Below are 27,833 nucleotides of genomic sequence, written 5' to 3'. Positions count from 1 at the left end.
CCCCCCACACCCATGCCCCACACTGCTGGCAGTCTCCATCTGGCAGAGGGGGAGGGCATGGCTAGGGAGTGGGGACATTTGGTCAGCCTCTTGGGAGGCATGTAGGAGCATCCCCAGTAGCCAGTGCAGGGAGGCTCTGAGCCCCTCACACCCCCATCCCCCCTGCACTGAGCAGCAAACATCTATTTGGTTTGCTAAATCTCTAACTTGTAGGCTTGTAGCACATTAAGTAAAGCTTGATGCACTGCTTCCACCAGGGGCTTTTTGAATGCCTGTACTTAGCCCAGAAGAGTGAGCTGTATGGAATCTATGAATGTTATAGCACTCTCCGAATGACCTTGTCCAAGGTTTCAGGACTACAAATACTATTAGAAAGATTTCAGGGCTTGCATGTTTCTGTGTTATTTTAACAGAAGTCTCAAAGATGGTTCAAATTGTTCTGAACATTCTAGTTTTGACGTGGACAACACAATGACCACTTTTTGGTTTTAGATATATACAATGTCTCAGAAATTCATATATTAAAGTACACTATTGCATGTTCATAAACATATTCTGGTCAGGTAAAACAAATTGCATTGCAGATGGTTACATTAGAAAATGTGTATTTGATCAAACACATTTGCACTCTGTTGAACTTAATCTGATTTTAAAGAGCCAAGCTGTTTTATACCAATCCTCTCCCAACATAGTTGCAGTCCTTTCTGGATCATAATTGTCCAGATGGATGAGTTAGATTTGTGTTCATTTTCCATTTTTGCTGGCTTGTCTTCTACTGTAGTTTTAACTCACTGTTAGTTTTATTTAGTTCTTTATGTCTTCTGCTATTTGAGTCCAATAAATAACATTCAATTTTACTAGCACTGTAATTTCTAGTATCAGCTTTCTGCTTATTTTCTTGATGACCCCCACAAAGAGAAAAATTCTGATGTTACACTTGCCATTCTTTCCAAAGGTTTGACATTATATGACAGTCCAGACCTTGATATGGCTAAAAAAATATTTGAAACATGCATAGATTAATTTAAGTTTTCCTCTAATGATGTAAAACAATCATCTCAGTACAGATCCATTATAATAATAATTTATCAGATTTTATCACTTTTCATTTTTATGAAGTTTGATTTGGTCTGAGTTGGAGAACGCATAAGAAGTTGGTAAATTTCCCACTGTCACTGAGCAATGTGGGAGGGGAGGGGAGGGGGGGTGTCAAGATCTGTGCCTCCCAAACAGGCTTGCTATGCACTGTGATGGAGTCTCAGACCCTGGGAGATCGTCTTCAAACTTACATGCTCCCACTCCTCCACAGTACAAATTGAGAGACCTGGCTCCAGCTGGGATTCTTGGAGCTTCCATCCTCCCTGCTACAGAGCCAGGAGTTGTGCCGAGCTGGGCTCCCTGACCTTGAAACATCCCCATGCCAGGGCTCTGACATGGCTGCCTGCTCTGGAACCATTGAGCTTTGCGTTCCCAGCAGAGCTGTTCCAGGGCTGGCAAACCACCAGCCAGAGCCAGAGACCCAGAGAAGAACTGTCAAATCCAACCTATTTTAAATGAAAAATAGCGGGCTCAATAAACTGGCATTTTCCAACTAAATTTTGCTTTATCAGGAAATTTCTGACCATCTCAAATCTAACCAGATAATAGCAACAGGGGACTTCAACTTCACATCTAAAGGGCTCAATGGGTCAACATTTAGAAAAGCCATTTCTCAACAGTTTAAGTCAGCAGAGGACAACCTTTTTTTTGCATGCATGCCACAAATTAGTCCCACACTCTGATATCCTTCCACTGCCCAGTTTTATACTTTGCTTTCTGCCCCCTCCTGGATCTGCCCTGTGCCACACAGAGACTGCCCATGCCACTTTCCCAGCTTTCCCCACTTCCAGAGATGTGCCCCTAGGATCTCTGGGAAAGTCAGGGTTCCTCACTCACAGAGACGCACCAGAGCCCAGAGCTGGGAGCCTGGCGATTACCAACGTGTATGTCTCTGCAAGCAGGGAACACCCACTGTCCCACAAGATCAATGGCCAGGCAATTGGGAAACCTTGCCCAATGAAGTAAATCAGCTGTGCTGGGACATACCTTGACACAGCTGATCCTCTTCATTTGGCAATTTCTTAGAGACTCAGCTGTATCTACGTGTTAATACAATGACTGATGAAGAATAAAAGGGACATATGATATTCAATAAGAACTATAGCCCTGAGGAAATAAAGGAGAATGCCATGGCATGCATGACATGACCATAATGTATGTATAATCTAATGTCTTATCAGAATGATATCGTATTCATTAATGTCATTGGTGATTTATTTTTTTTAAGTACTAGCTTCCTGTAGATTTCAGTGTGTTCAGCATTTTTATGTTCATACTTCAAACATGTATTTTCTTTATTAAATTATTTCCTATCCAGCTCTTTATCACCTTTCCTGTGTTGCCTGTGGGTTTCTTTAAAATTAGTTTATCTTTCTTTGGTGCCTGGTTTTTCTCAGTTGTGTGACTTGGTTTGGGGGCTCAGAAGGGAGGGTCTATCTGAATTTGCAATATTCATTTCATAGGAAAACTGTAATCTGTTTGATTTCACTTTCTAAATTAGTTTCTTGTGGTTCAGCATTTCTTTTATTACCTTCAGTTGATATTTACTCACTGCCCAGACTAAGCAGCTGAGGCAGTTTTGCATGTCCTACAAAATGACCATGATTTCAGGTAAAAAGGAATATTTTACATTTCTTATTCCTGCTGTCCTTATTTTACCAAACTTTCATTAATATTTTTTCCTTAATGGGGAGATAAAGACATTTGATTTTGTTCACAGTCCATTTTAGCTTGATCTAGTATAACTAATTTCACAAGACAAGGTGACAATTGCTGCCTTTTGATATTAGGTTCTCAGGTCCATCAAGTGACTATGTCTCAACAACTTAAGAGGCGTAGATTGGTAACTAACCTTTCACCCTAAATGAGCATTAAAGCCTCAAAGTTGTTTTAAGATCTGCTTATGCTGCATATCGCTGACTATGCTCCCTGTGGCATAGAGATTAAGTGGTTCAGAGAGGCATAAGCTTTTATAGTTGGTCTCTGCTGCCCCTGGTAGATGTTAATTGACCTGTGTAATGGGATCTGAGAAATTTTACCATGGATCCCAACAATTTCACATCCTGCCATGCCAGACATTCAAGATCTGGCATGGCAGGACATGTGATTGTTTGGATCTGGGATAAAATTACTCAGATGTAATCACTGTGAACTCTTAATGGCTGGTTTGCCATTTTTATTGTGTGATAAACTGGCTGAACATGTGGCATGCTTCTGTTAAACATGCAATAAATGATTAAATACATCTATCAGTGGCCTAAGTTGCTACCCTGGCCTGCCTTCTGTCTAACTTTAACACAGCTCAGTACCTCTGTCTGTACTACAACCAGGAGAAATAGTGGCAGAAAGATGCTTATGACTGAGCAAAATAAAACAAGTAGAATGGGAATGCCAGTTTATGGTCCAATGTACCCTTATTAGCCTATACTAACAAAATTGCCTGTTCTTAAAATTAATAATCTGCTCTAACAATTCTAAGCCTTTCCTATATGTTTCATGAAAAAGGGGTTTAGCTACCCCAGCTTACACTGGCTTACATCAGTTAAACTCATCAAATCACTATTTGGGCACTCTTAGGGTATGGGCAGATGAATAAATTATTCTGAAGAAAGTGAAAGCAAAACCATGATAGCTTTGGTTTTTTCACTGAGAACTAAATTATGACAGTTTAGTTTTTACTTATTGCAGGGTAAAAGTTGGCACAGACAGTTATCATAGGGTAGCTGATACTTGGTAAATTTCGACTCCCATTCATCTTAGTGAAATGTATTTGTCCATATTCTTATTTGATTTCAATCCCCTTTGTACTTTCAATGTGAGCTTGACTGAAATAGACAAAGTTTAAATGCAAAATAAGATAGTCCACACAAGCTTTTGTAGTGATTTAAAAGAACTGATTTGAAGTCAATCACTGAGTTAAACCAGTGCAATTCTGTAGAGGAATCCTAAGATTCTTATTGTCCAAAACACCACTAACTTCACTGGGAGATACAGTTGTTTGCACCTCTCTGGTTGTTTGCATCTCTCTCTTAAAGCTAACATCTTGCAGTTGAGCCTTTTTAGGCATCTATTAAACAGATGCAAGATAAGGGTTTCAAAGACGTAGGCATTCCCAAATCTATCCCTAGGAACTGGGAGGAAACTGGCATAATTCAAGGGCGGGCAATTATTTTGGGCAGAAGGCCACTTACCAAGTTGTGGCAAGATATTGAGGGCCTCATGGGTAGCCCCACCCCATGAAAGGTGCCCTGCCCCCTGGTAACCATCTTGGGACCAGTGTCCCAATGTCTTGGGACAAAGGGCCAGCACCAGTGGGGCCCAGAACAAGGTGCAGTCTGGCTGGGCTGCACCAGCAGGGAGAGGGGGGAGCTGGTCTGGCTCCATAGAACCCCTACCACCCTACTCTGGCCCCTGCTGGCGCTGGCCTTGGGACATGGGTGTGGGCCCTGCTCCCGCACCTAATCATTCCCAGTGCTCCCTCCAGCCCCATGGTACAGGTAGGGGGCAATGCGGAGCCCCTACCCCCTGCTCAGCAGTAAGGAAGGAGCTGGTGATGAGCATGGGTGAAAGGCCAGCCTCTCACCCACCCTGTGGCCCATGCTCCCTGCTGCAGCCGCTCGCAGCCCATGCAGGGCTGTCCTGAGCAGGCACAGGCAGCCCCACATGGGCTGCAAGTGGCTGCAGTGTGGGGTGCCGGCCACAGGGCAAGGGAGGGAGCACTTGCCTCCCACTGTGCTCAGCACCAGCTTGTAACCCGTCTTCCCCCCCGCCTGTCAGCCTGGGCCCTGTGCCAGCTCCAGGCTTGCCAGTCAGGGCTGCACCACAGTGAGAGAAGCTGCAGCCTCCCTGCTTACTCCATTGAGCAGGTCCAGGGCCTAGGCTGGCAGCAGGGGTGGGTTACAAGCTGGTGCTGAATGCAGGGGGAGAACGTGCCCCTTGCCTGACACACAGGCTGCAAGCAGCTACAGTGGGAAGCTCTGGGCATGGGGCGGGAGAGGAGTCACTTTTCCCCAAGCTCCACACCAGCTAGTCCCCTGCCCTTCCCCCTCCTTTACCTGAGCTTCCCACACTGTCATCTTTGACAGGAACCAAGGACAGATAAATTTTAATTTTCTAAATACTTTTAGGGGCACCACGGACCAGACAGAATGGCCTTGCAGGCTGGATCTGGCCTATGGGCCATATTTTGCCCACCCCTGGTATAATTGCACAATCGTGTCCACAGAACCAGAAAACAAAAGTTGGAAAATAATATCCCAGTGTCTTCTGCAGTATATTTTTGCAGATTACTTGTACAGTCTTTGTTCAGATAGGCTGTGTTCATACAAGATGCTGATTTCTCCAGAGCATCAGACTGATTTCTTTGATCAGTAGCATTTGTTTCTACAAAAATTTCCAGTATTGTAGGACTTACTTAGAAAATGGAAACATGCCAAATTAGCAAGGCAGAGAGTTCACCTGAGGAGATAACTTCCCAATGTCAGCATTTTGTCTGCCTACTCAAAAAATACATTAAAATATTTGTTTTGAAACTCCATAAGGAAAGCCTCTTCAGCACAAACTAAGGTTCTCTTTTCTGCATACAACTCCCTTCTGACTTTGTACTAAAAAGTACTTCCAAATATTGTATTCTTTTACCTGACAAAAAAAATACAAGGCTTCATATACGCTGAAAGGGCATCAGGAACTTCAGGAATCCAGGAACAAAGGACCTTGTATTTGTTTTGGCACATGCTGTATGTATTTTATTTTCCAAGACAGTGCAATCAAATGCATCAAAGAGAGATGTAGAATTTCTATGGCTTTTAGGAAAAAAAGACTATTTTTGAGCCTATAAATTGAGATACTAAGGAAAAAAATATTGCTAAGCACAATGGTTACACATTTGATTCATGTTTTTCCAGTTTAAACTGGAGACTAAACCGATATGTATTACATATAATGCTAACCAATGGGAATGGCAAATTTATAAGCAGGCCAGAAAGTGTAGATTTATTGTCCCCAAATGTGCAGTTCTCCTGATCCTGTGATCAGAAATCCCTGGTTGGAGATGTTCAGAGACAGCATTCCCAAATTCAGGTGACAGGCCAGATTGCCAGGGCATTCTGATATTGTCTTGATTGTCTATTCCATATCCTCTGCTGGGTATGGAATTTCTTCAGCTCAGAGTTATACATAACTTCAGATGGTTTCCTCCAAACATGTTGACTTGTGTCAAAACAGATTGATTTGTTTTCAAGACCTGGCTAGACAAGACCTTAGCTGGGATGATATAGGTGGGGATGGTCCTGCTTTAAGCAGGCAGTTGGACTAGATGACCTCCTGAGGTCTCTTCCAAACCTAATTTTCTATGATTCTATGAAAACTTAGTGCTGTTCATGTTAGCTGAGCTTATTCTACCCTCAGGGATACATGAGCACCAATCCTCCCACACAAGCGAGATTTCTGCATATGCTCAGGATCAAATTCTATCCTGAGGTATTTGCATACATATTACTTTGTTTATGGCCACACACAGAGGTTGCTAAATGCTTTAAGGATGCAAAAAGTGGCGATAGTAGCCTCTTCAAAGAGAACAAGGTACAAAAACAAGACAGGCAAAGTTTTGGGATAAAAGGCATATTGCAGTGATTGAAGTTTTGCTAGGTTATGTCTTGACAAAATAAGGTTAATAAAATTTTAGAACAAACACTCCCATCCACCCCCACACAGATAATAATTTAGCTAGAAACCATATTACTTTTGCCTAACAGCTCACTCTTTATCCTACAAAAGAATGGGTGTTCACATTTTTTATAAAGAAAAAGAAAAAAAAACATTTCTTCCTCTGCTGCGTCTCATCTTTAGCTTTTGAAAGCTCAGCTTTAAAAATAATAACACAAAAGTTAAGACTGTAAAGTAGTCCATGTGGGTTTGCTTGAATTACTGAGAATATTAGAAGGATCCAGGTTGCACCTACTTGCTACTTCCTGTTTAGTTTTCTCCACACTCAGTTGTGAAAAACAGCAAGTTTTCAGCTAACACCCCTAGGAGTAAAGCGCTGTTTTTGTTGCACTGAGCAAGCCTCTTACAAAACTGACAAAAAAGAAAATATAAAAGAATGACAACTTATGAGAAAATAAAGTTTTAATGAAAAAAAATGAGGATTGGAGAGAACATACTGAAAACTGAGATTCTCTCAGTGCTTGTGGCAGTAAAACTTACTTGTCCTGAAAGTGTAAGAAACCAAGAGACAAAAGTTTAGAAGATGTGCAAAAGATTTTTACAATGGAGGGCCAACATTATTGCAGAATATTTCAAATTTCATAGCAGCATGAGGAGGCAGGCTAAATCCGTAGCTGTGAGCTAACTGCTAATTGTCTAACTGAATAGCTTTCATTTGGAAATGCCCTGGAACATGCTGAGTTAAATATGTGATTGTGATATTAATAATTCAAAAGATGATTGTTGGTAGAGACCAAAAAAGGAAGGGAATTAGTAACAGCAATGGAGCAACAGTGAAAAATCCTATAAAATTTGCTCCTAGACTATTGGGACAACAGGTCAGCAGGGGGAACCCTGAAAAAGGAGCACAGAGAGTCTGAGTGGGAGCTGTGTACTGGTGGGCAAAGAGGGCAGCTTTAGGAGGTTTAGGAGATGTTAGGGGTAGGGTGAGGCTACAAAAGTACAGAGGATCATAGTGGGTGGGAGTAGATGGCTACTATCCATTCATATGTTTATAGTTTTGACTGACAAGTCTCCAGCTTTATTATAATTATTAGATAATATACAGTTGGTCAACATTACATAAAGAAATTAGAATGATTTAAATGGTTTGCATTGATTTCTTTTTAAAAATCATATTTATGGATTCTAAATATAGCTATCAGACTGAATTCTAACAAGTTCTGCTTAGATTCAGGGGTTCCTAGTAACTAGGATAGTGATTGACGTTGTAAAGGCTTTTTACCAGTAGAGATATTTCCAGTTCATGTACATCCTAATTACAAAATAAGGGAATATGATACATACACCAAGGCTTTGAGTACGTTGGATTCATTGCTTCTTTTCCCCTTCATTTGATAGCTCTACTATTAATATTGCTAGTGTTCATCCCAGATAATGAACCAAACTTTATAATCATGGAGATTAATGAACAAAAACCTGGTTGTATCATCCAGGTTTGAGTAGGCACCAGAGACAGAGCTACTAGAACTTTTAAAGAGGGGGTGATGATTAATGGAAATTAAAAAAAAAGAAACTGTCTCAGTTTCTTTTGAAAGACAAAACAGCTCCCCATATTAGGAAAGCATGAACCTGGGTTAATTTTTGATGAGGCGAAGTGGAGAACTCATTTGCATTTACTCCATTCTCACATGGAGGGTAGAAGTATTAAGGAAACAAGCTTTTAAAAAACAAAATGATGATTAGACTAAAGATAGAACTGGGGGCAGAGGATATTCAGAATATTCCAAAAATCCCAATACTTGCCAATAAATATGTATCCGAGGTACCATGTTAGTGGAAATTGAACCTTACATGGTAAAGTCTAAATCAGTGGTGGCCAACATTTTTGACACGCATGCTACAAATTAGCCCTGCACTCTCCCCAATGTGCCATTCCAATACTCTTCTCCTACTTGATCTGCTACTATATTTTCTGCTCCCAGCCCTGTGTTCCCTGATCTATCAGCTGCTTGGCTCACTAAAGTTACTCAGCCGGATACCCAGCCAACCAAGATCACTGTGGGGGAGCAGAGGAGCCAACAGGTCCCAAAACCCCACGCCCCGATGCCAACGGACTTATTTTCCGCCCCTCAGCTCAAAATGCCAGGGCAGGGACACTTACCGTTCGCAGGTGTGCCCAGGATAAAGGAGAAGAGGCGGGGAGGTTCAGCTCAAGATAAAAGAAGCACTGACGGCAGCTCCAGAGGCAGAACTGGAAGTGGGTGGCGGAGGAGCCGAGGCCGGCAGGAGCACCCGGAGACGGACACAAGCAGCCAGGAGCTACGGTAGGACCTTTTGGGGTAAGGGTAGTCCCCAACAGGGCTGGGGAGCTGGGGAGGAACCGGCCCAGCCCAGGCACAGACTGTTTTGAGTCAGCGGGAACGGCTCGGTCCGGCAGGAGCCGGCCGACCGTATTTTCTCTAGTACAGGGGCACTCACAGAGGGTGAAGGTGCCTCATCTGAGACTGAGAGGGGCAAGTGGACCTCGAAAGCCCTAGAGCAGGCTGAGGAGCTCAACAGAAGCTCGGGAGAGAGTGTTATCACCCACAGCAGACAGGGAAAGATCCAGGCGGCCCACGAAGGGTCCAGGTGGCCTCCAGCCCCTGGGGAATCCCTGACTGTCAGCATTAAGTTGTTTCTTATCTGTCTGTTTGCAGATCCCAGGCACAATCTCCCGACAAGGGAGTGGACCAGGTTGACGGTCACCTCCATGGTGGAACGGGCAAGGGTGTAGGGGCAGCGGAGCCCTCAGCAACGTGGGACCTCTAGGACCCAGGAGTCTCATCTTTGGATGGACACGCGCCGGATTATCAACACTGAACTAGGTTATCATCAAAGTCGTGGCAGGCGGTCCGGATGTGCCCCGCCTACAAAGGAGTGGTTCCTGGAGGGTCACCTCAAAGACGGTCCTGACGCATGGGGGTGGAGGTTCTGGCGAGAAGCAAAGATTTTGCAGAACGCCCCCCCCCCCCCGACAATCACCTAACCTGATTTTTACTGGGAACAATCCTGCCTTACATCATTAGCCATGTCTTAGGTCACTGTTTCACCTTAGGGTATTAATCATGGCTTCCAGTCTCCCCCGTACCCATGTCCATGCCTGAGTATGTAAACAAGCAACACTGATGAGAGTGGACACCTGTGAGGCTTGAGGCATGGTGTAGGAGCAGAAGAGAGCCACACAATTAGCTCTTAAAGCTATAGGTGCCTTGCAGAGGCACCTATATACTCTTAAGGGGCCTATTAGTGGGGCCTATTGAGCCTGAGGGCGTGGTTGAGACTAGTGTGGTACAGGGGAGCCCTGTTGTAGATTTAGCAAGACTGGAGGTCATTCTAAGGCCTGTGGGCAGCCTCCCTTACACAGTCTTTAGCAAGGTCAAGGTGTGACAGGACAACAATTGAGGGATAGCAATATTAGAGTCAGTGCTGGAGAGAAGCTGTACAGCCACCAAGGGGTATCATGGCCACTCCTGGGGCTTGGACCTTCTACACCAGACTACTGACTGACAAAAAATATATGTACAAGACTATAAAGCAGGGGCAGACAATTATTTTGGGTGGAAGGCCAAACTTACTGCGTTTTTGGCAAGCTGTCGAGGGCTGCATGGGTAGCCCCACCCCTTGACAGGTGCTCCCCCCCGGTCACCATCTTGGGACCAGAATCCTGCTCCTAACCTCTGACCTCTGCCACTGGAAGTACCTCCCCTTGCCTCTGGAAATACTCCTTTGGGGAAGAGAATTTGCGATCAATGCCACTTCCCTGGTACTATCAAGGCTATGCCAGAATACATGGTCAACTACCTGCTTTACTCTGTGCCAAGCAAATGCAGAGTTGAGGCAGTGACAGTGTACTAATTCAGTGAAGGTGTATCATGCCACCTCCCTCAGGTACACTGGAAGGGATCCTAGGTGTGGGAGCTGCAAATGCCCCTTGAGCAATGCCACTGTCTCATTTCTGGGATTGGTACATGAAAAGAGGGAATGAATTAGCATGATATGCTCTTTGGCAGCTACCTTAAAAGCACTGAGGAAGCAGTGCAGATTATAGTCCATGTCATTAATAGCATTAGCTTTTATAACCAGTGTAAGTACTTGATTAGCAGCTAACTATCCCCTTGCTTGGCATTATGTAGAAATTAGTTTTAATGCACCACCAATGAGAACAGTTCATGGCATTAAGGTACAGCTTGAGTACAAAGGAGGAGGACATGTAGAGCTGAGCAGCCTCCTAGGATATATGAAGTGCCTCTTTGAGCTTTTAGGAAATAGTGGTTGTTGGACTGTCCTTAAGAGGATGCTGTGCACACTGGCTGGTGAGAAGTGGGGATAAGGATGACCCTGTGATCTTTTCCCCTGTCTCTTTGACTAAGATTTAATCTTTGCAGGTTAGTCTAAGCTGCATAGATTGAACTGATAACCAAGTGAACAGACATTCACTTTTGATTCCAGAAATGCAGCCATTTCACTGCACTGGCCCAGGCCAGATGCCAGGGGGCACTAGAGCATGTCTCCCTATTCTGCTGGAGCAGACAGCTTGGGATAAGGCTAGGTTACCCACACTCGGGTTGGGGGGGAGGGTTGCAGGGATGCAAAGCATCCTGGCATGCTGAGGGACTGTTAACCTGAATCTGGCAGGGATCTGGAACAGAAGTTCAATAAAATGATTTAACCTAAATCAGTTAAGTCTAATACTACTTCCATCCAGATTAATCTTAAATCAGTTCCAGCCATTTTGAAGGTAGTTTATGTGCACCAAAATTCTGTTGTGTTACAGATTTGAACCAGTTTCTGATCACTTACAGGTTTATGTGCAACTTCTGTCCCTAGCCTTTCTGGCCCTAAGCAGACTACAAGTCTAAGATGGTGTAAACTGCAATAGTTGGTACCTCCAGTTTTGTACCTCGTGCCCTCAATCACTTTTTGGTCCCATGAAGTAAGAATTTCCCCAACACTTAACAGACCGTTTAACTCTTCTATAGTGACAGACAGACATAGTACACATTTCTCTTATAAAGATATTATATATATAGATGTAGAAAGTAAAAGCATGTTCTGCTTGTGATGTTAACTGTTTGTCTTATACAGCAACTTTTGCAACCTTCAGCATAATTCATTGTGCAATTGTACCTGGTGCCTGTGATTCAGTTTTAGACCACTGTAAAAAAAAGAAATCCTATGGGCCCACTGAAGAAAGTAGATCCAATTTCTGTTTTAACTATTTATAGGTCACTTAGGAGCCAGATTAATATAAAAAATGTCTAACAAAGTACAATGCTGTGAAAACTCTTGAAAATCTTCAAGATTTTTTTTCTTAAATCCGTGAGATTTTAATTGAAAAGGTGTTCCCTTTGAGAGAAAAGAACCAATTTATAGGTTCCCATATTTCTGGGTTTTATTTATTTTCATTACTCCAGTGGGGAGACCCCGAGCTATTTTCTATGTATATTTATTTTCAATGGTTGTCACTAGTACAGTGTATAAAAAAAGCTATGTTTTATTACCCTGTGTCATGATGCCTGTAATGAATAGAACTTAACTATGCATGGGTCCATTTCCTGTGGTAGAGATTTCTTTGCATCTTACTCTACTTACTCTACTTACTCTAAATAAGATGGTTTTTCATAGATTCATAGACATTAGGGCTGGAAGGGACCTCGGAAGATCTATGAGTCCAGCCACGTCAGCCAGTGAGTCCAGCCAGGTCCAGCCAGCAAGTTCTCCACCTTGGGAAGATCTCAGTTCCCTGCTGGCTGGGCAGGCAGTAACACTGTCTGGCTGCAAGGCTCCATAACATCCTGGAGGTAAGGGCAGGAGCTGTAGGAGATGGATTGGAGGCATCGGGACATAAAATGGGCAGCCTCCCACTTTAATTAACAACTATTAATTAATTAAGAACAAGGTGTTGCAGGAAAGTCAGGTGGGTGACGTGCCCCATGGCAAGTGAGGAACCTAGCACTGTGGCTAGGCAGGGAGCCCCACTTTGCCTTAGACTTTAATCTCTTCCTTCTTGTCCAGGTGATAGGTCACCTGGTCATAAAAGGAATTAAGACTAGTCAAGCAAGACCTACCCGCAACAAACCCATGCTGGCTATCCCTCAGGATGTTGGCCAGGGTGCATGCAGCAGCAAGAGTCCCCCGTCCCCCCTCCCCGCATGCCCACTAAGTACTCCTAGGGGTACACATACACCCACAGTTGACAACCACTGAGTTAGAACAATGTGGAGTGCAGTAGCTGGGTGGGAGCCCTGGGGCTTCAAATTAACCCTTCAGAGGCTGCCAGCTGGACAGTCCTGTGCTATTCTATTAAATCAATTCTGTAACATAATGCAAAGGAAATTCCCTTGTAAAATGAAGACGATAGATACAATCTCAGGTTAATAATGGAACCCATTCAGAGAAAAAAGTTTGGCAGTGTTTCCGTAATAGCTCAGGATTTGGAGCTCACCAGGAGTTTACAAATGAAGCACTTGAACAAATTAAAAATACTAGGAATCAATGAGAACACAACAAGCAGCAAGGCTTTCAGCCAATCAATTAATGAAACAAACCCTAACTACACTAAGCTACTTTTAAACAAATTATCAGAGCCTAATAAAAACAATCCAGTAAGTCTCAAACTAGTGAAAATTAACTAGCCAGTTAAAACAACTTAATGTACTCTAGCTAATGACAGAGAGTACAATCCTCAAACACTGGTGCACTGAATCACACACAATCCATTTCCACTAAAATGGTATAGTAATCCTGCTTGTCAGAGAGAAAGAGAAGAAGAAATAATTGGAAAAAAATGGCTTAACTTGTACTCAGAGAAGCTTGGAACATCAACTTTGTGTTTCTAAATCTATGCATTGTTATTGTTGTTTCTTTTCTGTTTTAGTTTCCTTTTTCCTGATAAGAAGTTAAAGATGTTCAATAGGAAAATACATCTTTTAGCAGCCTTCATATAGCAGATCATGGTCATGCTTAGGGAAGAAAAGACCTACATTGTTTAGAAATTCAAATGAAAAATCCTAACATTTGTTTTCAGTAAAAAGAGGCCTTGGCTTTCTGTCTGGGTAATAAGTACTGGTGAAGCTGCCCTACCATTTTGATACGTTTTTCTTTATAAATAGACAGCAGGGGTGAATCAAGCTCAGAATTTGCCTCTTTATCAGCAATAGCTACACACACAACCTCAGAATAACAGAGAAACCAAAGACTTCAGGCAGAATTTTCCAAAACATATTTCTGTCCTGCCAAGAGACCTAAGTCCCTGGCTGACTCCCTAGCTCCATTTGACTTCCTGCTAGGCCTTTTTCCAGAGAAAAACTCCCCTCTCCAAAAAGAAAGTCAGTAATATAAGCCAGATTTCCTTCCTGGGTTGTGGGGCTGTCTCCCCTCTTCCTCCCTGCCTCTTGCCATCCCACCCTATATTCCTAAGCCAAATATAAGGGCAAAAACAAGGTTAGCTGCCAGCCCAGTGACTGTTCTGAGCTCTGAATATTTCCTGTGGGAAATGCTAAGGAAGGACTCTCCTTGGGCATGGAGAGATAGGTGCTGTTTTGCTTTGGCTTTTGGCTTTAGCTCCCTTGTGGGCACTGGAAAACTGAAGGATGTAGCCAGTAGTAGAACTTTTGAGTCCTACCCAAGATGCCACTCTACACCACTCCTTGTGGTCCCTTGTTGAGCCAGGCTCCAAGCAAAAGTTTACAGCTCTCAAATAGAGTAAATCCTGACTCTGCCCCTAGCTTGTAGCCAACCTGTGGGTGTAGATGTGTGAGCTAGCTTTGCCTGTTTTCACATCCTCACAGCTAACAGTTTGCACCAACACAAAACTCACCTGGGAGATGCAACTGAAGGTAACATCATCCTTTTTGGATTCAGCAAGCCATCAAGAGGATATGAGCAAAACAACAGCTGGAATTGCATTCTCCATTACATCATTTAAAAAAAGTACCTTGTCCGTTGCTTGACCTACAGATATAAAACACAAATAATGAACAGTCCCTGAAGACATCCCTGTGCAGCATGCACAGCTATTCTGGCTGGACTGGCAAGAGTTCTGAGATCATTCCCAGCCCCCAGACCTAGTGCGTTCCATTTTAAACTGAGAACATAATTTTGTGTGACAAATAAGGGCTGGAGGGATTCTAACTGTAGCCACTTAGATTTACAGTTAATCAAAAGTTTTAAAACTATTTTTTTCATAGAAAAAATGATCGTTTTCCAAAGAGAGGTTTTCATTAAAAAACTGTTGAGGTCTTTGGGTGTCTGAATTTCTACAAAAAAAAAGTTGTGCCTTTTATTACCCGTATTATTGTTAAATTCTAATAATATCATGATAAACTAATTATACCATAATGTATAATTATAACTAATTTATAAAAGTTATAAATAGGTTTTAAAATATGTAATGAAATGAAACAGGAGTTTTTGTGTACAAACAAAAACTCTTATTACTATAAAAAGTTAAATTTCAATTATTTTTTTCAGGTATTCCAGTAACAATGGTTTTGGAAGAATTGGGGATCTTTTTTTAAAGGCTCCATGTAAAAAATAAACTTAAAATAATTTTAAAAAAGGAAAAATCTTTTTTTTTTTTTTTAAGCAATCGGGCTGTATTTAAACAAACTCCACTATAATCAAAATCATAAATATTTTCAAAATGTAACTGTCATTGATATTATTAAAAGATTTATTTGAATTTGAAAGCCTCTAAATTCTACATTGGACCAAGCATTAGTGTCTCAGACAATGTGATTTCAGCGCTGTTATCAAAACCCGAGAAACTAGTTTTATTTTTTTATGAGTGTTTTGAAATGCCTGGTCATAAAACTTTTAAATCCTACACGTACAATCATGGACCAATAAAGTGGCAACACTCATATTGACTTCAACAGAAGCAGGATTTTTCCTTTTTCTGTAAATAAATAGTTTGAACTATAAATATGAACATGGTATTTTCAAGCACCTGCTAGAGATTTCTACTCCTTCTCCCTGACTTCTCCTTTTGACAGCCAAGAACTTGTTTCCAGCCTGAACACTGGTGTCTTCTAAACTCCATTCTGAGACAAAGGTGTGCAAATGATTTGTCTCAAATATACCTGTGTTGTGCACTTACAAGTCACAGTCAGATATATAGGTGTAACCTGCAGGCAACATCACCCCTTTATTACTATTCCAAACCCCCAAAATGGAGGCATTTCCAACCACAGCTTAAACAGTTCTAAAAAACTTGAATATTAAAGGTTTAAAAAACAACATTCTAATTTCCATTTCTAACACATACAGCATTAGCATTTACAATTAAACTTGACCTTTCAATATACATTGCTCATATTGAGGCTAATAGACAAAACACACTGTAGACTGTTATCAGCTGAAGAGAGAGAGAGAGTTAAAAAAGAACTGATGGAGCAAATTTCACTCTGGTAAAAGAAACAGAAATCATTTCTAACTTCAGCCTGACTCAATTTTGAAATGCTGCCCAATCTTTCTGATGCCATTTCAAGAAGTTAAGACTAAAGGTATGTACAGACATTTGTGGAGGTTAGGGGGAAGTTAGATAAAGTTAAAAGTGGCCACCCAATCTTAGGTAAATTGGGATAGAAGGATAGCAGGTAGGGAACTTGAGGGAATGGGGGAGGGGGCTAGCAGGCCTGAAGGGGCTCTTAGGGCCAGTTTTATCAGTGTTCACTGGTCCCAGGATGAAGTTGGGGTAGGGGGGAATGATAGGTGGATTGGGGGACCAGTGGGATTGGTGGGGCTGGCAGCTCCATGGGATGAGTTTGGCAGGGTTGGAGTGGTTCTCTCCCGCCCAGACCAGGGGCTATTTATAGCCCCCCAATTCTCCCTACCCCCAAATGAACAAACTCCCCCCCAGGAAACCAAGCCCCTTGCCATCCCACCTGCCCCCCCAATCCCAACTTACTTCCATTAGCTCCTGGCACCCACAGACCCCAGCTAAAGTGGAAGTTGAGTAGCTTGCTGGAATGTGCCATTTGACAGGCTTGAGAAGTGGGATTGTTCATCTGGGGGTAGGGTGGGGAGCTAGGGGAGGCTAAAATAGCTGGTGCTGTGGAGTGTGATAGGAAAAGCACAGCCTTGGTGCTGGGGCCAGTGTCTGGGCTTTCCCAGCTCCAGGACTGCACTTGAAACATCTACAGAGTTCAGTTAGATTGGCCTCACTGGACCCAATGTAAGTTAGACTACCACCAAGATATAGTTAACTTAGATCTGGTGGGCGATTTTTGGCTGATCTGGTCCTCCTGGAACTTTTGTATAGTTTGCACCTAGATCAACCGTACTAGGGATCTAAGAGTAAGGGCAAACTAAGTTAGATTGGGGGACCATTTTAATGCAATTGGACCTCTCCCTACCCCCCCTGGATGACTGTATCTAGCCTAAAAGTCAGCTAGGGGGAAAACACATTGACACGTAAGCAGCCCCTGCTCATCAGTGCTTGCCAGATAGCTTAGGAAAAAGCCAGAAGCACATTAATATTAATGTCCTCAGTTTATTATTTATATGTGCACAGGTTAAAACAAGTATTAACCTTTTTGCTTATTTTTCAAGCCAGAATTTAGTTTTCTGTTCCATACAGTCTAATGAAATCTGAACTAATAAAGTGGAGTAAAAAAAAAAATACCTGAAAAGTAAACAAGAACACGTGACATAAGAAAACAAAACAAAACAAACAACACATGTAGTAGATCTAGTGCTAAATATTACATTGGTTTGGGGATAAAAACCTCAGATAAGATCGTTTCCTCTTTAGAGACCAGAATGCTGTTGTTTCATATTGAATGGTACCTTGCATTGTGAATATTTATTCCTATTAACAAAGTGGGACCACTGCTAGAATAACATACTCTTCATTAAAGCTAAAAGTTTCACTGTTTTGCCTACTTCTCCTTCAACCACTTGCACATATTCACAGAATAGAGACAATTGGATGAATTTAAAAAACAGAGCAAGATAAATGTTTCCTTTTCAATTCCTGAAGCATGTCAGTTTTTCCTCAATAAGTGACACCAAGAGGAAGATTATTTTACCCACACATTAAATTAAATGCCAGAAGTCTTCAAAGTGTCGAGAAGATTTCTGAAGTCTAGAAGAAGGTATGATAAATTATCAGTCATTTCTGATAGCTCATTTAACCAGTGGGAATTTAGCATTTCATCTTGTTACAAGTGATGTGAACTTGCCCTTTTGTCGGTTTTGACCCTGGGACAACTGAAGGTAGCACATGTTATGCTCAGGTGTCGGCATTTGCAGAATAGGAATTACAGAGTGAACTATTCCTCTTTCCTATCTAACTGTAATTGTACTGAACTAAAACATGAAAGACCACATGCTAGGCATCAAAGGAATCATTGGTGAGGATTACATCAAATATATTAAGACCTTGAATTTCGTCCATTATCTTAGTCAGGACAATACTCAAGAGAAAGTAAATCAGGTTGGGTGTCATTTTAATCAACATCTGGTCAACAGGTTTAGTTTTTCAGTGAGTATCTTATTCTTCCCAAAATACGCAAACCTGTGACCATAAGAAAGTAATGCAGCCAAGAAAGGCGATTACTAAAGCCACTAAAAGCATTATTTCCTGTACAATGTGCATAACATCTTGGCTTTTTGTAAAGCTCCTTGCTGTGGAAATATTGAAGCATTTTATAAAAAAATGTGGAATCCCTTTCGAAGTTGTTGTTCTCTGTAAAAATTCAGCTTTGAATATAATACTGCTTCTAGGCACATTGTAAACCTCAGCAGGAAAAGAGCCCTGCAGTGCTCTAAATAAACATCGTGGTGTATGTCCTCTGTATATACCCAGCATGTGATACATAGTTACTACCTCATATTTCCAATATGCCTGGAAGCTATTGCTTAAACAAAACACCCGTAGCTCTAGTAAGAACATGCAGTTCCCCAGGGCGGTATTCTGACATCCATGAAGGCAGTTATTACCAAGGAAAACAATCTTTGGCTTTAAAGTAGTATGCTAATGATAATTTATAGCTTACAGTGCCATCTTAGGTACGTAACAAACCAAAATAGAAAATGGGATTTCTTTCTGATTGAATGCAATACGATAACAATTCACAGATGATAAAATATGTGTATTCTGTGCTGCTTTTAAGGAGTTGATAACACAATTATCATGTGGTAGTTAATTTATAAGGGTACCACAGCTTTATATTGGCCCCTTCTACCTAAAGATGAATTTGGCCCATTTTAGTACAACAGAAACTACCTCAGGTATATGGACAATATATACTTCAGTGTAAAAGAACCAGCAGAGATGAGTTTCCATCAGAACTGAAATCTTCATCTAACTTGAACCCAGAATCGAAACCTGGACATGTATCTAGTCTGAATTCTGCAATTGGCCTATGTCACTGATGTGCCAAATGTCCCTGGTGTTTGAAGTCTTTGAAATCCAGCTCTCCATCTGTACGGTATACCTTACTCAAATCTATGTTTTGTAAAGGAAGCACTCAATACTATGTCTAGCACTAAGGCCAAAATATCCATTCGTCAAATGATTTTGTATTTGATCTTACATTTTTGGGGGGGTTTTTTAACCAGCAGCCTTATGAGTTTGGGTTTTTTTGGTAACATTTGTGAAATTTGAGACTAAGCAAAAAACTACCCTGCCTAAGTGGCTCCAAAGTTGGATATTCATGAAGCTTTAAGGTACTGTCATTGTGAGCTTTAAAATACTGTCACTGTGGCCAAAGCTTTACATTATGGTAGTAGAAGTTACCCATGATGATGAGCCCTTTTCATTAGAATGTTTAATTTTAAAAGTCTTTTTTGATAACATATTCCCCTAGTTTCAGATGTCTTCTGATTGGTTTTGAGTGTTCTATACAGAAACAGTCTTACTGAAAACAAACATACATTTGGACACATCTTACAGCTGACATAATCATACACTTTTCCTGCTCCACTAGAAATGCGTTCAGTGCTGATGATATGGGCCCTGTGCACTATGCAAAAACTTTTCATTTATAAATGTTTTTAATTAAGCTGTCATAAAAGAGAAAATCTGTAGTGCAATACCCTTGTATCAAAACATTAGTAAGAGCCTGGCAGCTGTGGACGCAAAAAAACAGAGAAGGACAGTAAAGGTTACAAGGTTCATGAGCCCAAATCATAGCTCATATGAGTGCATTAGATTTATTTACAAATAGACTCAATGAAGCTGCACTAGAGAAAAAACTGAGATACAGAAAGAGGCAGTCACAAAATTGTGGCTATACATGTTCATCAGTTCACTTAAATAACATTATTATAGTATTTGTAGCACTGCCTCTGACTAAAGTTACGGGGCCTTGCCCCTCATTATACCTATTCTCAGTTGCTTATAACTTTGCCAAACTTCAACCATTTGTGCTAACATTATTCATGCTAAATGTTTACCTTCGTCTGATTATTCCTTTTTTTAAATCAAAAGTTGTTCAGCTATTTCCAAGAATAATGTTAGGAAGGAAAAAACTCAAATTTTTGGCTTCTATTAAAAAACAACTGAAAACAGTTTCATTGAGAGGATTTAATGCCTCTTTTCAATGGAGAGTAGACTTGAATTTGACAGGGGATCACTCTTATATCAAGGATATGCTGTCTGCCTTCCTTATGAAGTATCTCAGATTTGGCCAAGGGAAAAGTCTGAAAAATCTGAAAAGTTTGCTGAAAAAGCAAATATTATTCTGGCATTTCTGAACTTTTGAGTCCTTGATTTTGATGCTATAATTCCTCTGATATGCTTTACAGTGAAGTGGATATCAATGTCTACACCCCCAAAAGTTCAATGATGTTCATTGTTAGTTATAGTATAAATTACTTAACATACCTGGCCTTTTGGGAATTCCTATATATATATATATATATATATATATATAGTTAAACTGAGATGAACAAGACTTAAGACAGTGATTATAGCACGAGGGAAGTATCTAAGAGCAGAATTTTGTCCTCACAATAAAACATTTCTGAGAAAATTTATTCATCCTAAGATAGTACAACAGGTTTATTGAAACAAATCCTCAGGTGATTTAAAGACTTCAGAGTGATGCCAATTTACACTTGCTAAGAATCTGGCCTAGTAGCTGTCTAGCTACAGGATATCATTTATGTCTTCAGAATGTCTTATAATTTCAAAGTAGACATTTTTTTTCTGTGAGCATTTTACATCTACAACAGGGTAAGGTAAAGGCAAGGTAAAATGCTGGCTCTTGAGCTCCCAAAGAGACTACTTCAAAGTTTGCATGTTCTGTTCTCCATGACATCTAAGCATGCTCAGAAGTGTTCAGGCAAGTATGACTACATCACTCAGCAGTATTCTACATCTTACTTTTCATTACTTGTCCCCCAAAATCAAAAGACAAATAGCAGTCTTCCTTTTGTTGTCTTGGATTTCCCCTCTCTATTAGCTTTAACAAGATTAGAATGCTTAACTGGTGTTAGATAGATGTTATCCACTTGCAGTTATAAATGAGTTGAGAGTTGCTAAGTAATTCATTTGTAACTCGAACCTCAACTGCCATTTCAGTTTTCTTCTGGAGTCCCAGTTGTCCTAAAATTGCTACTGGGTGTCAACTTTGCAGTGCAAAGCAATGTTTTCTTTAACCATCTTAGTGGAAAAGATTTATTCCATTTCATCAAGCAATCACAGTTAGGCTACACCCATTCATTTTCTCCAGATTTCTCTCCAATTTGAAACTTATGTGTGAAAGCCTCTCATCTGGCACAGTTGCACGCCATCTGTTCCTGCGTCTCCAAAGCCATCAACAGTGAGGAGCCCCGACAACTGATGCAATGGAGCATAAGTGTGCTTACAGTAAGAGGCAGACAAGGTTCTTTGGGTAAAAGTGATATCTTTTATTAGATCAACTAAATAGTTGGGAAATTTGTTCTTTGCATGCTTTCGGACACAAACACCCTTTGTCAGGCACAGGGAGGAGTTTGCTGTTGTTTTGTGTTGTCCTGGATGAAATAGAAACCAATAAAGCTTATAAAACACAGTTTGTCCAACTATTTAGTTGATCTAAGAAAAGATACCATATTTAGCTAGAGAACCTTGTCTACCTATATCCTTACACCAACACGGCTACAACCAACACCACCAAAACTTGCAGTAAGATCATTCTTGTGTCCAAGTAGGCCTAAAAAAAGGGTTACAGTGGTCTGGACTATCCTGGTCTATAGCTTTCTTCAGCTTCTATTTCTTTTCATGTATATTCCTTTAGAAGTTGGGGGTAAATCAACTGTTAATTTTTAATATCCAGTAAAAGGGAAACACTTCTTCCAAGTTTCTCTAAGAGAATAACATAAACATTTTTCATGTTTCCTCTCCAGAGTAAAATCAAAGAAAATTAAATACCGAGATAGATGAAGCTCTAACAAGGTGGAAGTTCTCTCAGTCCCTGAGGGATACAGGCAAGGAGCTTCTCAAAGTTCTAGCAAGACATGAGCATGGCATTCTAGCACAATAAACTGTTTAAATAACATGGGTACATCAGCACTATAACATTTTTCATAGACTAGCATTGTTAAGCCAGACAGACTTGCTTTTCTGGATTTAGCAGAGGGTAGGATAGCTGAGCCAGATTTCAGGACTGCAATTTTTCATTCTTGCTTTCAGGAGCTATCCACTTCAATCACTACTGCATATAAAGCATTAATGTTTCTATGAAGATTAACTGTTACATATACAAACAGAAGATACAGCAAAGACGTTATTTTGCCAATTTGAGCAAACCCCTCCTAAAATCAAAGAATCACAAAAGTCAGAGATGGGAGTTGGGATGAATAGATTACACCTAATGAACTAAATTTACATGTCACAGAGAGTGCTCCAGAGGCACCAGACTCAACCTTCTGATAAAAGGCATGTTGACACTTGAGCATGGAAATGCCAAATTTTAGAACTGGTCTTGTGTGTGATGCAACTTCTAGTAGTATTGCAGAATATCTAACAGGAACATCACAGCTGCCACCTCTTTTGGTTCATTTGCCTCTGTATTTGACAGTGACAGCAGCACTGTCAAATACTTGCCTGGAGAAGGTTCAAATAATAATTCATATACTTTAATTGATTGAATGATAATGTTGTTATCTCAGTGCTTGCCCCAGAACTGTCTGCATAAATATTATGCTAGTGATTATTTTGGCCCCTTATTTTCAGACTTATGAAATGCTGAATTCAGAACACACAAAAAATCTAGTTATAAAATTATTTAAGTTTGTTCCCATCTCATGCTTTCAGCCAACACCTCAAAGTGCTTTACCAAAGTCAGCAAGTACCATTTTATTTTAATTTAACAAAGGTGGAAACTATAGCTCAGAGAAGCAAAGTGACTTGTCCAAGATTGTACAATGTGTCAATGCTGAAGTTGGGTCTCTTGATTCTTTATCCCATACTTGAACCTCTAATCTCCAACTCTATGTGAAGATAAATCCCCTTTCTCCCAGGGGTTCAGAGAATCATTGCAAAAGGGAGAGGTGGGTGGGGGACAGGATTCCTGGAGTATAAGAAGGAGCTACAGATGCTGTGGGTGTTCAAGAACACAGCTCCATATGGGTTCATTGCAGCTCACGGTTGTGAGTGGGTAAAGATATGAGGGAAGGAGGTCCATGACTGGCTTTTAGATGCAGTGGCCTTTTTATCCCTTCCCACATAGGGACCCACGTCACATGCAGATAGATGTTGCTGTAGTAGTGAGACTGCATTAGTAGATGAAAAGCACCACCAAAGCAATTCTGGGGCCTAGTCAGAGTATTCTTTTCTCTCATAAAGGATGCTGTGCCAGTGTATAAAGATGCTGTGTATATAGATGCTGTGCCTCTATAAAAAATCCAGGACTTGGTCTTGTGTAGACTCAGGAAAACTTGGTAATTAAATATAAAGCTGTGTAATTTCTGGTCTGTACCAATGAAACTAGCTCAGACAATGAATTCAAGTTAGCAAGGAAGAGGAACTATGTTGACCTGACTAAGCATACTGACTGGCAATGCGTTGAAATCTTTAAAGTATTTAGCATTTGGTTTGTCCACATGTCCTGCTTTGCACATATTCCAAAAAAGCTTTCTGGAAAGTGAATAAGAACAAAATGTAATGTTTACAGCCAAATGTATTACCCAGTAGCAGTTTCAGTGACTCTTCTGAAGTACTGAACATTCTTTAATTTATAGACATTCAAATAATCTGACTCAAAAGAAATAACGCCAGGAAGTATCTGTAAGAAGGAAACATTATCTAGAGTCCCGCTGCTCAGAAAAATGCCTAAAGAAAACTGTTTAGAAAATACTAAATAGTGACATAACAGAAATGAGAACTTCTTTAGTCCTTTGAACCCTCAACAAAATGTATATTTAAGTTATCCTGAGTCTGTCAATAACACACAAGCCATCTTCAACATCACTCAGACCTTCTAAATTACAAATCAGTTATGCATAAATTGACCCAGAAGCTATATATGGATATGGCAGAAATCTGATTCAAGAAGGACAAATGAGTTAGATGATGGCATTCTGTTAAAGAGAATGATCAGTTCCAGAGCTTCCAGCCCTGCAGCATGGCAAAGGCCCTGAATCAAAACCTTCACAGCTTCCAGATATCTTATCAAGTGTACACAGAAGAACAATCTTTTAGGAAATTCAGTCATGTATTCAGTTAGAAGAACAAGCAAAGCAGGATCTGACACAGTCAGTGCTCAGTCACAGTTCTCTGTGTCACAGCAGCCATTTAGTAGTCAAAAGCTCATGATGAGGAAAAAACATGAAACGTAGAAAAATTTTTCACGTGGTGCTTTTACCCTCTTCTATGAGCATAATGACCCATCGCTTCCTGCAGAAGTGGGCTACTTGCTATATAAACCACTTTTACATAATAAAAAATGGCTTAATAGGTTTAAACAGGAAAACAAAAGCAGTTATTCACCTTTAATGCCAGCAAATGTTCAGTTCACTGAATGGATTGTAGTTATGTCAGTCAGAAGTTTCCTGAAAATACAAAGACTTTTTCATTGTAGAAATTTACCCTCTTTCTTTTACACATATGAATGGTGTCCTGTAAATGAAACTACTCATGTCAATCAATCAGATATGGACAAATATTATGTAGGGAGCCACCTTTTACTAAAGCAGCCAGAACTCTAATTCACAGGAAAGCATTCACTCACAGGATTACGTGATAGAGATGTAACAATGACTGATATACAAGCTATACTGGGTTGCTTGGATACAACTGTATACTTGCCCAATATTTTCAAATATAGGCCACAAAGTTGTCACCTGAAGTCAACAGAAGTTGTGAGAGCTCATTTTCTCTAATTATCAGATTGCAAACAATTAGTTAGGCAGCTAAGTTGAGGCAGACTTATTTACAAGTTTTAACCAAAATTAAATGAATGTTCAGCCTTGGAAAATGATGATTTGAGTACATGAAATATTTCACTGATACAATAACTGTTACCTCATCCTGGGAACATTGATAGCTGCCTATCGGCCAGTTCCTGTGGATTTCATGATCTCTAACACAAGACAAAAGGAAACGTTAGCGTTTAAAAATATAAAAATACAGTAGGGCAATTTTGGTACTTTTACACTATTGGTATTCTGGATTTAATTTCTAATTTTTGTACATTTTAATAATTTTAAAGAATATCCGTATTCTTTAAATGCATCCATGGAAGGGTCTTTAATATTTCAAAGTAGAGAGAAATACTGTCTGCCCAATCCAGACTTGTTAATTACCAAAAGGTAAGGACATATCCAGGGAGGGGGAAGCAGTGGTATGGTCTCATCCATCTTTGGCTATGTGGCACATGCATAGTGAGCTCTCTGAGCTAATTGGCATGTCAGCAGTTTCTGCCAAAAATCTGCATATGTCATGTGCTCTGAGTTCACCAGCTGATCAGAATGGCCACCCCACCCCTGCCACTCACTGCTCAAGCAGGAATTCGCTTTCCCCACCATCTCCCATAGCAAGGACCCCAGCCACATGGACCCTAGGCATGTGGTATGCTAGCTAATGCTGAGAGGTGTCTGTGTGCATGTCTGTCTCCAATCTCATTGGGACAGGACAAAGGCACACAGGACAGCAACAGCCTCTGCTTAGTAGGGCTGTGTGAAATGGCACAGTTTCATTTTGACTTGAATTTTGAGGCTTAGATGGAACAGCGTTTTGTTTTGAATTTCATTTGGAGTCAAAACAGCTGTTCTGTTTCGCTTCATTGAAAAAGCGAGGCTATTTCAATGCTGTTTTGACTTTTGCTCATTGGCTATAATGGGGAAGTTCAAAACAGCCTCTCTCATCTGATAGGCAGATCGGGTCCCAAACCTGGGAGGGCTTCCAGGGCTATGCCAGTCTTCCCGGGGCTGAGGGTCCCCAATCTGCCTGCCAGATGAGAGAGGGAAGCCGGTGCTGCCACCTGGGACTGGGGTAGAAAACTGAGCCGAATGTCTCAGTTCTCCTCCCCAGCGCTAGATTGGGCTGGAGAAACTACTCAGCCCAGCTGGGCTGAGTTCCCAATCCCAGCACAACTTTTGCAACATTTCAACTAGCCTCGTTTTATTTTGAAGCTGTTTTGAAGCCCTTTGTTTCATTTTGATTTCACTGTTTGGAGCTCAAAATGAGTTGAAACACTGTTGAAACAAAACAGCCAGCAAAATTTCGTACAGCCCTACTGCTTAGGGCTTTTGGGGGTTAATCAACAGATCAGCTGGTAATGTCCCTCTGTTCCTTCCTTGGAAAAACTGTTTAAGAAAAGTTTGAACTAATGGAAAGAGGATGTTTGTTTTCTTAATGAGCTGATAAACACTGAGTTAGGGGTGATAAACCCTGTTAGCAACTCCCTGCAGGGCTGCTCAGGAGGTGGGAGGGGGAACCCCTCCTTTATCAGAGCATCCTGCAGGGGCCTGACCATGGCCCTTCCTCAGTTCAGCACTATAGAAGGGAAGGGAGGGCAGCTCTAGTGCGTCCCAGTTTCTAGCCTGAGCCACTGCGTCCCTGCATTTCCTCAGTCCAGAGGGAATGTCTGTATACTTGCAAACTGGTTCAACCTAGCCAGGTTAGACTAACCTGCAAATATTGAATCAATTCAGGTTTTTGAATGTCTGTCCCTAGCCCATGGGTTCTGGCCACAGCCCATGCCTTCATGCTAGAGCCCAGGGGGTGAGCACTATAGTTGCTCATCCCTTCTTCATTTGTCCTTTATTTTTTCCCTGCTACAGAATTCACTGGGGGGGAGCAAGGGAGGGCAAATGATGGCAGTTCCCACCAGAGCCATGTGAAAACAAGGGTTGCAGCCAATGCCTGCATGGATAAGTTGGTAAGCTCAGAACATGCCATGTGCAAAACTCTAGCAGGAGGTGCACTCATATGCAGGTTTGCTCAGAGAGCTCAGTGGGCATGCACTATACTGCCAAGGGAAATTGAGCTCACACAACCCCAGTCCTGGATCTGTCTGTGCCAGTCAACAATATAACCACTGCAACTACTACGAAGACCTCATTTGGGAGTTCACTATATTTTCACAAAGACAGCATTAGGGCAAAGACAGCTTGTGGGCTAGTCACATTGCTAATATCAGTGCAGAGGATGGAACAACAGCCTCTTTTTGGGTGCTAATCTCTCTAACACAGAGATGTGCAGTAGATACCATCAGCATTGTAATTTTACAGATACCTTTATCAGGGCTTTATATTTATTTATTTTTGCTGTAGGTTTGTACGTATGGGAAGCATAAACCTGACTACCTTTATCTACTGTTAGCTGGCAATGAACAGAGGAGATAAGTGCCAGGGTACAACAAATTTAAAGTGGGGAGTTTATTTTTGTTTCTTGCATGCACGTATTGTTTTTGAATCATTGAATTACAGGTCAATATGGTATGCACAGCTAAGGAATATAAACTATTTTTATTTCTTTATATTTGAGTGCATCAAAAATTTGCATGCGTTTATTACACTTAAAAAATTTTTTTCAGTATTAAGTTGACTAGGCAGTTATGACTTGACAGCTGATTTCAGAACCTTCTAATGAA

The sequence above is a fragment of the Gavialis gangeticus genome, unplaced genomic scaffold (genome assembly GCF_001723915.1).
Source record: "Gavialis gangeticus isolate Ggan-Ray unplaced genomic scaffold, GavGan_comp1, whole genome shotgun sequence".
Taxonomy (NCBI): Eukaryota; Metazoa; Chordata; order Crocodylia; family Gavialidae; genus Gavialis; species Gavialis gangeticus.
The sequence above is the reverse complement of the archived record's forward strand: the minus strand, read 5'-3'. Positions refer to the sequence as shown.